We start from the raw sequence: 15,949 nt of genomic DNA on the forward strand, positions 1-15,949 counted from the left end.
TTCTAGTCTGCCTTCCAGACCCGCAAATTTAGCATCCAGTTTATTGTCCAATTTACCTTCCATACCCGCAAATTTAACATCCAGTTTAATGTCCAAAAGACCAGAAATTGCGTCGATGGATACAGGATCCTTAGCCGATTTCTTACTTGTAGCCATTTTAGGTTTGACAAGATTAGATCAACTATTATTTTAGGAAAAAAGGGTCAATCAAAGGTAGCAACTCATATGATTAAGTTCGAAAAGATCTAATTAAAGGGTGATTATAGTTAAAAAAAAAAGAGCGCCTAAAAGGCAGATGCTTACGTCGCCATCTTGAAACTCCACCCCCCCTGATTTGCCATGCTATTCAATTCAATTTTAATTGTCATTCAACCATACATTAATACTCATGTAGGCAGTCAAACAAGACAGCATTACTCCAGAATCAAGATGCAAATCCACAGTACCATCAGTCTCACACCGCTCCAAGTCCAATTGCAGCCCCCCATCTTCGGACAACACCACAGCTTGAGACCCAGTCCTCTCACTAAAGAGCAAACACGAGGAAATCTGAAGATGCTGGAAATTCAAACAACACACACAAAATGCTGGTGGAATGCAGCAGGCCAGGCCACATTTATAAGGAGAAGCTCTGTCGATGTTTCGGGCCAAGACCCTTCGTCAGGACTCTCACTAAAGAGTTGTGTCTGAACCTTCAATGCTATTTTTTGTCTATTTTCTAGCTCTGTTGAAGTGAGCTGCTGTGTTGGCATGTGATACATTTTGCCAAGTGCTCAGGGAATTGTTTCTGTCAGAGTTGTAGCACAGGTGGCAGCCATTTGAGTTGTCATATCAATTCCCTGCTAAATATGATTGACCTAAATTGTTGTTTTTGGCAATGTGTATCTCTGTCCATAGTATTGCTATTTACAATTTGCAGCTTGAAAGTTAGCTATTGTAGCATAGGGTTTGACTAGTAGAAGGATTTGATTAGACAGATGGGACTTAATGTCTCCCCATTTGGTGCGTCCAGAACTGGGAATCCCAGTTCCTGCAGAAAAATTCTGTCATTTGAGAGGCCGAGTTGCTGAGTATATTCATTACAAAGGTCAATGGCTATCGAGGATTTGAGATTAATGCAAGGCAGTCAAGCAGAGGTAAAAGATTAACTGTGACCTTATTGAGTGATGGAGTAGGCACAAGGGGCTGAAAAGCTTTTTGGTTCTTGCTCTGATGTTATTTCTTTGGAAATTAATTGGGCAATGTTGGATGAAGCAGTTTTTGATATAGTGTGTGGAAAATCTGTTCCTTATTATTAGAATAACTTTTAACGCGTTCGAAACTATTTCTCAAGATACTTGGGTTATACTTCAAACATTTCTTGTCACAGTACCTCCGTTGCTGCTGAGCCTATAAGGATCCAAACTTGAACAACAAATGTGAAATATTTTACAGCTTGTTTTGTGCAGGTTTTATTTCCACTTAGTTGTACATACAAGGGTACACTTGAATGTTAAGCACCTACAAATGACATGTTCTGCAGCCAATTGGATAATTATTAACAGAAGATCAAGTACTTCTGAAAGTAGTTGCATTACCCAATTAATGGTGCATAATAGAACTTCAAGTTATAAAATAGATACAGGGAAGTTTTGGAGGGCCATGTTTATCATTGGCAATTTGATTCTGTTGTTCAATGGTTCCACTTATTATCAGAGTATACATAACCTGAAATCCTTCCTGTTTGCAGACATCCACGAGAAGCAGAACCTCTAAACAATGAATGACAGAAAAATGTTAGAACCCCAAAGTCATCTCCTCCCCCCCCATGTACAAGCAGCAGCAAAGCACCAACCTCCCCCACCTATTTCAGCAAAAAGCATCAGCACCCACTATCCACCAAGCAGTAGCAAAGCACCCAAAGAGAGACCATGATCTGCAGTCAACAAAAGCTGTTGCTTACGGTCAGTTCTACATGCCCCCTCTCAAGCCTGCGCTTGCTCGCTCTCTCTCTCTCTCTCTCGCTCTCTCTCACACCCTCTAACAAGGGACAGAGAGATGTCACACATTTTACAGCAAAGTTGGTAGATATCCAATGCCACAGAAGTTCTCTGTACTTGTTGAATTTTAGTCTGGTCTCTCCTTTGGAGTTATTTACCTGAGCCATGTACTGTTTTTTTTGAAAAAGCCTTTGTAGACTTGTAATGATTTTGAAGCCTTAAGTTGTTATGTACAGCAACACAGATGCTGGAAATCCAGAGTAACACACACGGGAGGAACTCAGCAGGTCAGGCAACATCAATAGAAAAGAGTGAACAGTCAATGTTGCGGCCGAGAGCCTTCTTCAGGACTGATGGGGGTGGGGGAGAGAATGTCTGAATTAAAAGGTGTGGAGAGGAGTAAGAGGCTCCCTGGAAGGTGATAAATTGAAGCCAGGTGGGTGGGTCGAGGATTAGAGAAGAAAGAATCTGATAAGAGAGGAGATTGGACAAAAGAAAAAGAGGAGTGGGTGCCTGGTGGGAATTACTCGGTAGGTGAGTAGAAGTAAAATATCAGAGGTGGGAAAAGAGGAAGGAGTGTGGAATTTGTTCACCAGTAGGAGAAATGGATATTCGTATCATCAGGTTGGAGGGCTACCTGATGATATGAATAAAACTCGGAATAGAAGGTGTTACTCCTCCACTCTGAGGGTGGCCTTATCTTAGTACAAGAGGAGACCATGGACTGACACGTTGGAATGGGAATTGGAAAATGTTTGGGCACTGGTGAGTCCCACTTGTGGCAGATGGTGCGGGGGTGCTCAACAAAGCAGCTCCCTCCAATTTACAACAGGGACATTGTTCCGTATGCCTCTCATTTTGCTTCATTATCCACCTGTATTCCTTAGCTTGCTTTGCAGCCCTGCTAACATGGACAACTTTCCATCTGGCAGAGATTTGAGAATGAAAATTACTTTTGGCATAATCATAAATGCTCAGGCTTTTTGTTCAAGCATTCTGCAATTGTGTGCTTTTAAATTTAAGACCCCATTAAAAGTTATTGAAACTGCTAATTGGGCTAGCAGAATAAACCGTAGAGCACCAAAAGTAGTTATAGTCGGATTGGGAAAAAATACAGAAGATTTAGACTCTGCCTTATGTGCTGAACATGGCTTTTTCTTCCCACTTCTATTATTTTTATTGATCTGGCTGCAAGTGAGAAATTATCAAATGAGTGGATGGATTTCACCCCTGTCCTCGGCACGATGTGTGCTCAGCTGTTTTCTAATTGGAAGCAGTTCAGAAAGATAGGTACCTTTTTAATTAGACCCCACTCGTGATAGAAATAGGTTCATTTAGATTTAGCTAATTTCAAAATGAGGATTGAATAATTCAGTCTACGGTATAATTATGCATAATCTGAGATCTCAACACTCTGAAGTGCTCACTTTGAGCATTGGAGTGGATTAGAAGCGGAGACTGTGGCTGCTTCGTCTTTTATTGAAGCTTTTTATTTAGATGTAAAGATGTCTAAGAATAATTATGACTACTAAATAAAGGTGGGCTTCTAATTTTGCAAGAGTCTCACTCTGCTTTATTTATTGAGATACAGCACAAAATCAGCCTTTCTGGCCCTCTGAGCCATGCTACCCTGCAATTCCCAGATTCAATCCCAGCCTAATCAGGGGACAGTTTACAATGACCAATTAACCTACCAACTGGTACATCTTTGGACTGTGGGAGGAAACTGGAACACTTGGAGGGAACCCATGCGATCACAAGGCGAATGTACAATCTCCTGACAGACAGCAGTAGGAGTTGAACCTGGGTCACCTGAACTCTGAAGTGTTGTGCTATGCTAACATGCTAACATGCCGCCCTAATACAATTCAGACACAATGCTGTTTTTGTGCAATTCAGCTATAATATTTAGATCCCTGAGATCAAAAAGTGTTTGAAACCTTAGCTGGCTTGGTGTTGGGGCTTATGAGGTACTTGGCAAAGAGTGGAACGGAGGAGATCAGAACCTCCACTTTGAGCTGTGAAGCCTTTGGCTTCCACTAATTTCTGATGCCCGTGTTTTGGAATCACTTTGTGTGACATTTTGCATGCTCAAACTTTACTCTGGATTTCAGCTTAAATTTTGTTCTGGTTTTCCAGTTTTTCGGATTGCAATTAAATATCACGGCCCCTTCTTGGATTGTAAACAAAACTTCCATTACTCTGTTTAAAGAGCGGTAGAATAAGTTTTGTGTACTAATTGTCAACTAGCATAACCCCAAAAAAACCAATCTAGCCTGTTTCTGGTACTTTGTTTTGTAGTATTGACTACATTTCAAGGCTATTATTATTGGTTGCTAGGTATGTTGGAAAGCCCCGTGGTTGTGAAAAATACTTTATACCTTTCCAGTAAGACAGCGTCCATTCTACTTAATGTACTTCTAATGATCACAAGATCCTGCTATATATTAAGAACTTAAAAGGACTGCAGGTCTACACCATAGTGGAGATAATAAAGGAGCTGCGCAGTATGCTGCCTGAGTCGATGGAGGTCAACAATCAAATAGCGAGTGACCATCGTGGTTGCTTCTCTTGTGATTGCAAGACCGCTTTGGACATTGTTAATCCAGTGCACCGCATGTTCGATTTCGTTGATTTATTGGGTGAGAGCAGGGGTGGATGGTGGGAGCGACGATTAGGCCTGAAGCCATGGTGACTGTCGCCTATTTGCAGCCAGCAGAGTGAGGAGACAAGGGCAGTCTGGCGCAGCCTCCAGAATGGAGTCAGAGCTTCCCTCACAGATTTCGCTCTGCTGAAGGCAAACTCTGTTGTGGTCAACTGCCTATTTTCGGCAGGACTCATTGAATTCTGGCCTCAACCTCTGGGGTGATTTGTTTTCCAGCTGCCACAGGAGATGTGTCCGAACCATTGTACGCTACCGGGAGTGTGCAACACGGTTGTGAAAAATTGAAAATTTCAATTGGGTTGAGGGGTTGGGAGTATATGCAGATATATTTGGTTGTGTTTTTACTAATATTCTATAGCTGCCTGTATTTGAGAGGACTGGGCCTCATGCCCCAAAAGCAGGCATTGGGGTGGGTCAACAGATTAGCATTTTGATGGCTCCAGGCCTGTACTTACTGTAATTCAGAAAAATTGAGGGCAAGGGACCTCATTGAAAACTATCGAATGCTGAAAGGCCCTGTTAGAGTAGATTTGGAAAGAATGTTTCCAATGTTAGGGTAATCTCAGTACAGAGGACGCAGCCTCAAAGTAGAAGGATGTCCATTTAGAACGGAGCTGAGGAATCTCTTTAGCCAAAGAGTGATAAATCTGTGGAATTTGTAGCAATAGGCAGCTGTGGAGGCCAAATCATTGTGTATATTTAAGACAGAGGTTGATATATTCTTGATAAGTCAGTGCATGAAGGAATATGGGGAGAAGGCAGGAGATTGGGGCTGAGAGGGGAATGGATCAGCCGTGATGAAATGGCGGATCAAACTTGATGGGTCAAATGGCCTAATCCTCCTTCTATATTTTATGGCTTTATAGTCTTGTGGTCAGACAAGTCCCAGTCTTTGTGAATGATTGAAGTCTGAGAGCTGTGTCGGGTGACTGATTCCTGTTGGTGCTGCCAGCAGTTGGTTTCACAATCAGGATAAATACCGAAAATTAAGCTTTACCCATGCTCAATATCTTCATATGTGCTCTGTTATGATACTTTATCCTTTCACAAAATCATCTTAACATCATCATTAAAATAGGCATAAATTGATTTTTTTGGATGTGTACAATTTATGATCTATTTTGAGTCTCTCGTTGAAGCATCTAATAAATTCATGATGAAGCTATCTTGCATTTTTCCCAGCACATCGCTGAAGATAATAGGGAAGTGTTCATTTGCTTTTCACATGGTAATGGACTATGGTGCATGTTTCTCAATGTTTGGTGAGGTTTTAATAGGACATTGTAAGATGTGTTATTAATAAATATTAAAATTACCTTAAATTTTGTTCCTATTAATGTCTCTAATTTTTTGGGGAAAGAAACTGTATTTAACATTAATAAGCAATCAGTGTGATTTTGCTGATTGCTGGAGAAGTTGTCAGTACAATATAAAACAAATTGATTTCTTTGCAGCAATTGATTCTTTGTTTCAGAGACATGCAAACTTTGCAGTCTTGTTGAGAAGGTCACCTTCAAGTTGGATGAACTGCACGCCTACAGACATATCAGTTTTGATTAAAGCAATTGATTTTGTTTCTTGTCAAATCTGGAGAAAATGTACATGTTTCAATTTGAACATAAGCTGCCTGTTTCTTTACATATATCATTAAGGCAAGGTGATCATTCTGAAAGCATTTGCTTGCCTTGCACTAGAAGTTGCTTCACAGCCAAAGTTCTAATTGGTTAAACTGGACAACAAAGATTTTGCTTCCTGAATACCTTTGGGTGTATCTGATGGATTTGGGCTACTGATCATATGAAAATCACTATGAAAGTTCCATTTTCTTAAAAATTGCCTTTATTTATTAATTCATGATTCAAGTCAGAATAACTGATACCAAGATTAGGGAAGGCATTTTTTGTTGGTCCATGAATCAAACAGGTTATCAATGACAGGCAGTTTGAAGAGGGACTGGAGAAAATCGCATGGAAGGCAGTAAAGGATGTTGCTGAAAATTTTTTGGGCAAGTACAGAGCACCAAACTATGTGCAGCTGATTGAAACATGCTTCAAATGTACAAAACCGTGAAGTGCAACATGTTACTAAAGATTCATTTTCTGCATTCCCATATAGACCTCCTCTCTGCAAATCTTGGTGCTGTCAGTGACAAGCAGGGTGGAAGGTTTTACCAGGACATTGCAGTCATGGGGAAACAGTATCAGGGCAACTGGAATCTATCAATGTTGGCTGATTATTGTTAGATACTTAAGTGAGAAGCCTCAGACACCAAATACAAACAAAATCATCAACAAAAGATTTTTAGTTTAGCTGAATTCCTGCAAAACATCAACACTGTTATGCAGTTAAACACATGAAAGTTAATTTCTTCTTTCTCCAAATTCCTACGTGATACAAGTATTTGAAATTGTATTTGTGATCAGCTTCAAGCTGTCTATCATAAACAAAACAAAATTTCTGAAGAAGCAACACTTATTTGTTGTCCAGTGCTATTGATTAGAATATTGGAGAGAATTTCCTTTATTCTCGCCCCATTGTTTGCTACCTTGGGTATGTATTGTCCAACAGTCTTACCAGACCCATGGGCAGGTTTGTCGTATCTTTGTGGGTTTGAGTGTTAATTACACTACCCCCTCTGTGTATTCCTGTACAGGCTCTGACTCATCCCATTGTTGCTAGATGGTTACCCCTGGACATTTCAAATGCTCACTTCCAGATAATTGTTAGGCAACTTAATTTAATATTTTATGAGCCCTGATTTGCACACATTGATAATTGAGGTTTACACCAAGTCCTTCTAGCCCAATGGAGATTTATGTTATTGCTTATAGGATATAGGTGCAGAATTAACCATTTGACCCATTGAGTCTGCTTTGCAATTTCATCATGGCTAATCCATTTTCCCCCTAAACCCTAGTCTCCTGCTTTCTCCCTGTATCCCTTCATGCCCTGACCAATTAAGAATCTATCAACCTCTGCCATAAATATACCCTCTATTCTGAGACTATGTCCTCAGTTTTGACTCTTCCATCATAGGAAATGTCCTCTCCGTATGCACTCTTATCAAGGCATTTCATCATTCGATAGGTTTCAATTAGGTCACCCCTCATTCTTCTGAATTCTAGTGAATACAGGCCCAGAGCCATCAGATGCTTTTCAAATGACAAGCCATTCAATCCTGGAATCATTTTCATGAATGTCCATGGAACGCTCTCCAATATCAGTCCATCCTTTCTCAGATAAGGGGCCCAGAACTGCTCACAAAATCTCTCAGCGGTGCTTTATAAAGTTTCAACATTGCATGTTATAAGTTATGTTAACATAATTTCCAGTTTGATTAACTAGCAATTAATGACCTGCTAGTTAAATTACAAAACAATTGACCAGAGGGCCTGGGCTGTTGATAGCAACCCTGCCCCCCCCCCCCACCACCACCGCACTACATTGTAGAATGTATTTTGTCTGTGCATAATGCAGCGTCAATAGTCGTCATTGTCGTCTTCATTACCATGATGGATCAAAGGTTGATGAGGCTAATTTCCTGTTGTGTCATTATTCATTCAAATCTGTTTACCAGTATCTGGCCCAGATCTTTCATGGTGCCTTCCCCTTTCCTTTCCTCCCCCCCCCCCCCCACCCCACCACACCAATTAAAGGAGAGCCCTTTTGACTGTGACCATACAGCAAACATTGTTGACAAAGAGATCCTGTGTTGGTTTTGTTGCAATGATTACTTCCTTTGGTTCAATACAGTTGACTTTATCCCATCCTGTATAAAACACAGCAAATGTTTACAACTCAATGTGGGAGCGTCTGTAGTGGGCAAGCGAACAGGAAGTTGAGTTGCACTGGGATAAAACACTATTGTTTGAAATAGAGTATCCTTTCATCTGAAAACAAGTTTAACACGAATGTTGAAGTGAGATTAGTTGTTTATACAATAAAGCCAGGACTGGCAGAGATCCTGGTTGGGTTTCTAATCTAAGTAGTAACTGTAAAATTACATTGCTTGAGATTTGACGAGTTGGCACATGGTGTTCTGCAATGGAGTTTACCTACGTTTCTTTCTGCTGCTTGCGTTTCTAGTCTTTGGTTGTTTCTTGTTGCTATTTTGAGTGATTTTGATTAGGCCAGCCTGCAGATAATGGACAACGTGGTGCTGGATTGAACTTGGCCAAGCTGAACTGAATATGCCTAGACTTTTGTGAATTTGTGTTTTATACTCTGTTATTCACTGGTTTTTAAAAATATTTTATTTTGATACAGCATGGAATAGGCACTCCCAGCCCTTTGAGCCATACTGCCCAGCAATCCACTGATTTAATCCTAGCCTAATCATGAGACAATTTACAATGATCAATTATTGTACTACTGGTACGTCTTTGGAATGTGGGAGGAAACTGGAAAGACCCACGTTGTCGCAAGGGGGAATGTACAGTCCTTACATACAGTGGTGGGAATTGAATTTGAGTCACCTGTACCGTAAAGCATTGTGTTAACCACTATGCCATTTAATCGGATTTGTTTTTTCCCACCTGGGTGGGGGGGTGCTGATTTTTTTTTGAATGGGTTCCATGGTGTTTTTTTGTTTTGTGGCAGTCTGTGGGTAAGGTAAATCTCAGGTTTGTGTGCTGCTACATATGTTGATAATAAATGTACTTTCAATCTTGAATCTTTGAATGTCTTGGATGAAGTGTGTGTGAAAGCTCTACTCTACCACCAACCACATCAGATGGTGTTGGTGAGTTGATGAGAGCAAAAAAAAACTGCTCGGAATGCTTGGTAAACATCATTCCACGTACTTTCCAATTAGTGGCCTGTTAAGATGCAAACCAATTGCCTAGAGGCTTGAGCTGTATGCTGATGTGATTCGGGAAGTTAATTAAATCAAAGATTCAAAATTGATTTATTATCAAAGTATGTATACAGAACGCAAGCCCGAAATTCATCCTCTCGCAGGGAGTAAAACAAAGAAACACCATGGAACCGATTCAAGAAAACATCAAGCAACTAAAGCTCAGAAAAAAAGAGCACATTGTGTAAATTGCAACAAGCAACACATAAGTATCAAACATCACACCGGTAGTGTTCAGTTTAGTTCAGCTCAGTGCTGCACTGCTAGCCCACGCAAGCCCCAGGGCCATTCCTTGCCAAAGTTCCCCAGTCCACATCAATCCGTTCCATCAAACCGCTGAAAAACAATGAAATAAAAAGAGTGACCAGAATCCAGGAACCCCTGCAACATGAACCTTAAAGTCCACCAAAACGAGTCCATAGCCTCACTGATCAATCTGGCAGTGTGGGTCCCTAGATTCCTGCACTTTCCTCTGACAACAGCTGGCAAAATGGCGAGGCAGACAACACTGAAAACCTGCCCGTTCTCCGCTCTTGTCTTTGTCAACTTTAACCGAGCCCTTGACACTTCCATGGTGAGAAACGATGTTGTTGATCATGGGTTTGCACCTTTGACACCTCAGTCGGTGAGAAGCAATGGAATCGATCATGGGCTCGTGCCTGTGTCAATGCTCCCAGGCCCCCAGGCTGCACACTACGCTCTAAGCCTTATTGAACTCCCTTGGAGACAGCAAGTTCGCCAGTTGCTCAATTATCTCTAAAACATACTATCAAAGTATAAAACTCTGGTTCCAGTCACATGCAGTTTAGTTATATTTGAAAGAAGTAGTAAAAGAAATAGTTTTGTGAACCGTCTGTAGGATGTCGCTATTCACTGGCGTCATCTTGCACATAATGAGTAATTGAAGGTTACCCTATGTGTCAATAAATTAATTACTTGTGTGTCTGTGCTCTCCTGGTTTGTTGTCTGTCAGGGGAAGGAAATTTTCTTCGTTCACCCTGTCTGGCCCGTATTGGTCTCCAGCACCACATCAATGTGATAATAGACATTCTGATACAATGTGTTTGCAATCCCCTAATTTCCCAATAGCAGTCATTCATTAATAGTCAGATGGGGATGTGGTAACCAATTTCTGCACAGTGCTGTCTCAGAAATGGCTGGCTCTGAATAAAGTGTGACAATTTTTTTGTGGGGAAGAGAAGTTAATTAATGTCGTAACCAAATGCACAGTGTAGCTGACTGCAAGAAATTGTACAGAAAGCATAATTAGCTGCTGATCTTTTGTATTAGCCAGTCTGTGAGAAACTTGCCTATTTATACTAAAGTTATGCAATGTTGATTTTATGGGCTAGCCACTGAAGGTTAATGCAAGGAGTGCTTGCAAGAAGTTAACATTAGCTGTACTTAGGAATAACAGGGTAACGTGCCTTGATGACTACCATCTGGTGGTTCTGACATGCACCATCATAAAGTGCTTCAGGGATCTGGGCATACGCATGTATTAAACCCAGATAACCTCTATCTGCTACTATCTGCCTATTGCTGTAACAGGTTTAAGGCAGACACCATATCCCTGGCTTTGTACTCAACTCTGGAACATCTGGACAGTCAGGATGCTTATGTTAGACATGTTTGTTGATTGCATAACTGCCTTCAATACTACAATTCCAAGCAAACTCATCTCCAGACTCCTACACCTGGGATTCAACATTTCAAAGTTTAAAGTACATTTATTATCAAAGTACATATACAGTATACAGCACTGACGTTTGTCGTCTCCACACAACCATGAAACAAAGAAAACCATGGAGCTAACACAAGAAAATCTATAGTTGCTGGAAATCTAAAGCAACACATACAAAAGGCTGGAGGAACCCTGCAAGTCAGGCAACATCTCTGGAAAAGAGTTAACAGTCGACATTTCAGGCCAATACCCTTTGTCAGGACTGGAAAGAACATCAGGAATTCTCTCTCTTTCTTTGCAGTGCTGTTGAAGGGTCTTGACTGAAATGTCTACAGTTTACTCTTTTCTATAGGTGCAGCCTGGCCTGCTGAGTTCCTCCACCATTGTGTGTATTAAACCTTGGAATTATTTCAAAGAAGAAAACATCAACAGCCCTCATTGTGCAAGTGGCAAAAAGAAAGAATGAGTGAAAATACAATATTAAAAACACAGAATTGAAAGATTGTGGTCCAATCCACAGAACTGGAACTTCTGTGTGTGTGTGTGTGTGTAAAGGGGGGGGGGGGAGAGGGACTGTCACATGACACCTTCCTCCAGCAGCAGCGAACAAGAGGCTGGTAGACGGTCCTGAACCCTCTCACCTTCTGCACTCACCTCGATGTTTCAAACTTCCTCAACGTGTTGGTTGCTGAGATGGCCGAGGAAAGGAGTCGATCATGGGCCCGGCTTCTTGGCCTCTTGGAACCCCCTCAGAGACAGCTGAGCGCCAGATCGCTCAATTGCCCTGAAAACACCACATCAAACTGCAGATAACTACAACCCATAGTGGGTTGTATTTTAAATAATGCCGAGTTGGAATACAGGAAGGAGATGGAGGCTGTTGACATGGCATTATAACATCAACCTTTACCTCAATATTAGAAAAACAAAAATGTTAGTCATTGACTTCAGTAAGGGGGGGGGGTGAGTAGAGAATGCAGTGGCATGTACAACGATCAAGAGGATTGAGAGCTTCAGATTGCTAGGACTGAATGTCACCATTGGCCTGTCTCGTACAATCATGTTGATGCCATGACTGAAAAAGCTCACTAACACCTCTGCGTAGTCAAAAGGCCAAAGAAATTTGGCATACCCACTTTGACTGTCACCAATTTTTATCAGTGCATCATAGAGAATATACTAAACATGACAAAGTCTGTAAATGTTGGAAATCCAAAGCAACACAACAAAATGCTGGAGGAACTCAGCAGGTTATCTAAGGAAATGAGTAAACTGTCAACGTTTCAGGCCGAAACCCTTCTTCAGGACCCTCTCTGAATGTATCACTGCTTGGTAGGACAGCTGCTCTGCAGATAAACGGCGCTATTTCTTTCGTTGGTTTACCTGATGCACTGATCACAGCTCAGCGCTTCATGAAAACCTCATCTCACCTCCATGGATTCTGTCTACACTTCGTGCTGCCTTAGTAAAGCAGCCAGCATAATCAAAGACCCCACTCACCTTGGGCACTTTGTTTCCTCCATTCCCCTCAACCCCCTCCCCCCCATAAGGTGAAGATACAAAAACCTGAAATCATACTAGGATCGAGGACAGCTTCTACCCCATTGTTAGAAGATGATTGATCAATCCCCAGTACAATAAGCTGGACTCTTGACTTCACAATCTACGTCTTTGTGACCTTGTACCTTAACGTCAATTTACTCTGCACTTTATACTGTAACACTTTTCCTCTTTTACTGTTTTGCCTTGTGCTTCCTCATTATACGGTCACAATGAATTGATTTGTAAACAATATCAAAAGATTTTTTCACATGAGGCAATAGTAATCCAACTCATAATTTTGCATTCGAGAGCACATTACATTTAATTTTTTTAAAAGTCAAACATGAAAGTCTGTGACTTCATTCAGAGTTTATGCTGCTACATACAGTACATTGAAGCATATCATTTTAAGTTCTGAGAGTATTTAAGTAAGAAGCATCTGTGTGGGCCTTTGGTGAATATTCTCTGTATGTGTGTGGCCTTTGCATTAAGAAATAATCTCTGCCCATGCGTGTGGCTCTTTGACTAAGAAATACTTGCTGCATTCTTGAAATAGATGTTTAGACACTCACAAGTTGCTTTGCAATGTGAAGCCCTGGCTTTATTTTACTATCTTCAGTTAGAGATGGAGTTAGTAATTTCCTGGAGCAGTGCTACTATCAATCAAGCAAGTCCCGGAGACTTGGGAATACTGTCGCACTCAGGTATAGAAGGATTCTTCATTGCTGTTTCTGTAACAGTTTTGTTTGACCAGCCTGGGTTGTTAGCCCTGAACTGAACCCCCAAACCTGGAGGACCAATGGACCACTCTTAGTCTGGCCTCTACCCTTTGACCTGTTTTGCATGGGTGCCAAAGCACAAAGCCCTGACTCCAGCCAGCTTAGCTCTCCGGGTTATTGAGGGACACAAGCCTCCAAACCATGACATGGTTGCGGTCCTCTTGGAGGATTGATATGAACTGAATTTTTAAAAATAATTTAGAGGCAAAAGAAAGAAGGTGTAGAAGTCATATTTGGAGGTACATAATCCATTTTATACACTCAAAACTGGAGCAGTACGATTCTTCTTTCTCTCTGCATCCCATACAAGGCGGCTGGAATTATTTACAATTCTAGCAGCTGGAATTCCCCTACACAATAAGCAATGCAGTCAGATGTGGCTTTAAATTGCAGATGCTTTTCTCTTGTAGGAGAATAAGGTTGTGTAAGCTTTTATTTATCAATCTTTGTCACTGTTACCTTATGATGGTGTATTGTGCCAGCTCACAATGTATTTTCAGCTCACAGGTAAATTGATTCTGGAGTTTTTTAATAACTGAGAAAAGTAGTAGCTACATCAACTTATACAAAGTTCAAAGTTAATTTTATTATCAGATTGTATACACATCACCAGATACAACCCTGAGATTAATTTTCTTGTGGGCATATTCAGCAAATCTATAGAATAGTAACTATAACAGGATCATTGAAAGATCAAGCAGAATGCAGAAGACAAAAAAAGACTAGTATTTCTGTTTTTGCTCATTTTTAATATATTCAATATATGTAATTGATTTACTTTATTATGATGATTATTTCATTTATTATTATTGTATATATTTTTTGCTCTGCTAGATTATCTGCATTGAATTGGTGCTGCTAAGTTAACAAATTTCACATCACATGCCGGTAATAATAAACCTGATTCTGGTCTCAATGATGGGGCAAGTGAATGTAGTTTTTTCCCTTTTGTTCACGAGCCTGATGGTTGAGGGGTAATAACTGTTCTTGAACGTGCTGATGTGAGTCCTGAGGCTGAAGGTACTTCTACCTGATGGCAGTAGTGGGAAGAGAGCATGTCCTGGGTGGTGGGGATCCCTGATGATGGTTACCAGTTTAATACGACAGCATTTCATGTAGATATGCTCAATAGTTGGAAGGGCTTTACCCATGAGGTACTGGGTTTTTGTAGGATTTTCCATTCAAAGGCATTGGTGCTTCCATACCATGCCATGATGCAGCCAGTCAATAAACTCACCACTGAGTGGAGAGTTGCCCACTCAGACAAGTTGTCGAACTTGTCTCGTCAAGACTCAAGAAAGTTGTCGAAGTTTTAGATGTCATGTTGAATCTCTGCAAGCTCCTAAGGAAGCTTTTTTTCACAATTGCTCTTATATGCTGGGTCCAGGCCAGGTCCTCTGAAATGGTAACACCCTCGTATTTGATGTTGCTAACCCTCGCCACCTCTGATTCTCCGATGAGGACTGGCACGTGTACCTCTGGTTTCCCTCCTTTCAAGTCTATAATCAGTTCCTTGGTCTTTCTGACATTGAGTGAGAGGTTGCTGTTATGACACGACCCAGCCAGAACACATTTTGCATTCATCCACTGACTGACAGCACAGAACATTGTGAGCTATTGCTAGGATGTTGATGAGGAATTTTGGAAGTTTTGTAAGGCTTAACATTACCTGGCCAGTGATTGACTGAGAATGTGGATTTAGAGGTATTTACCAGCTAGCTGTAGGAGGGACATTAAATACAACTAGTTTAACTGTGAGAATTTTTGGATTGGTGTGGAATATTTAAAAGAATCTTATGCAACATTTGTGACCCCAAAAATGTCAGAATTTCATCTCTTCATGTTGTAAACAGAAACAGCTGTCAAAGTGACTCACTCTGGCAATTGGAGATTTGTTACCAGGCTGTTGAATGCTGTTGAACTGCCAAGGAAAGACCTGTCAGATTTCTTCACAAAAAAACTACCGTATTTCCTAATGCCAAGACTATTGAAGCATACTTACTTAAGCCCATCAACTCTGTTGAGGCTAACTGCTGTCAGCAGCCTATGCCTGAGTCCTCTGTCCTGGTCCAGTCTTTCAGGTTGTCCCCTGCTGTAGCCAATTGCAGATCCTTCCTGTCCCAGGGGTGAGGTCTTTGGAGCTTCTGTTGGCATTTCGGTAGTACTGGGATTTTACAGGATGGAGTTGCTAGCCCCATGCACAATCCTCCTCCTTTCACAGCCTGGCTTGGGACTGTGGATGGCAGAGTTACTGAAGCACATCATGCAACCTGACCCTGAACTTCTGTTCTCATTATAAACTCTACTTACCTTTATAAAATTCACTCATGAATCTTCAGTGGGGGAAAAAATGCTGGGGTGAAATCTGTTACTGAACTGTTGAGTAGCCAAGATCCCTAATGAAGACACGAGTTAACAGTTTGTAAGAATAAGATCATGTAGTAC

At 41.0% G+C, this 15,949-nt stretch overlaps 1 protein-coding gene across 10 annotated transcripts in view; it reads left to right on the forward strand.

Moving 5' to 3' along the window:
- The window catches only part of arvcfb (ARVCF delta catenin family member b), a 551,538-nt gene that overhangs the window by 314,915 nt on the left and 220,674 nt on the right, over nucleotides 1-15,949 (forward strand). The window lies entirely within an intron of this gene.

This window comes from Hypanus sabinus, chromosome 18 (genome assembly GCF_030144855.1).
Source record: "Hypanus sabinus isolate sHypSab1 chromosome 18, sHypSab1.hap1, whole genome shotgun sequence".
Classification (NCBI taxonomy): Eukaryota; Metazoa; Chordata; class Chondrichthyes; order Myliobatiformes; family Dasyatidae; genus Hypanus; species Hypanus sabinus.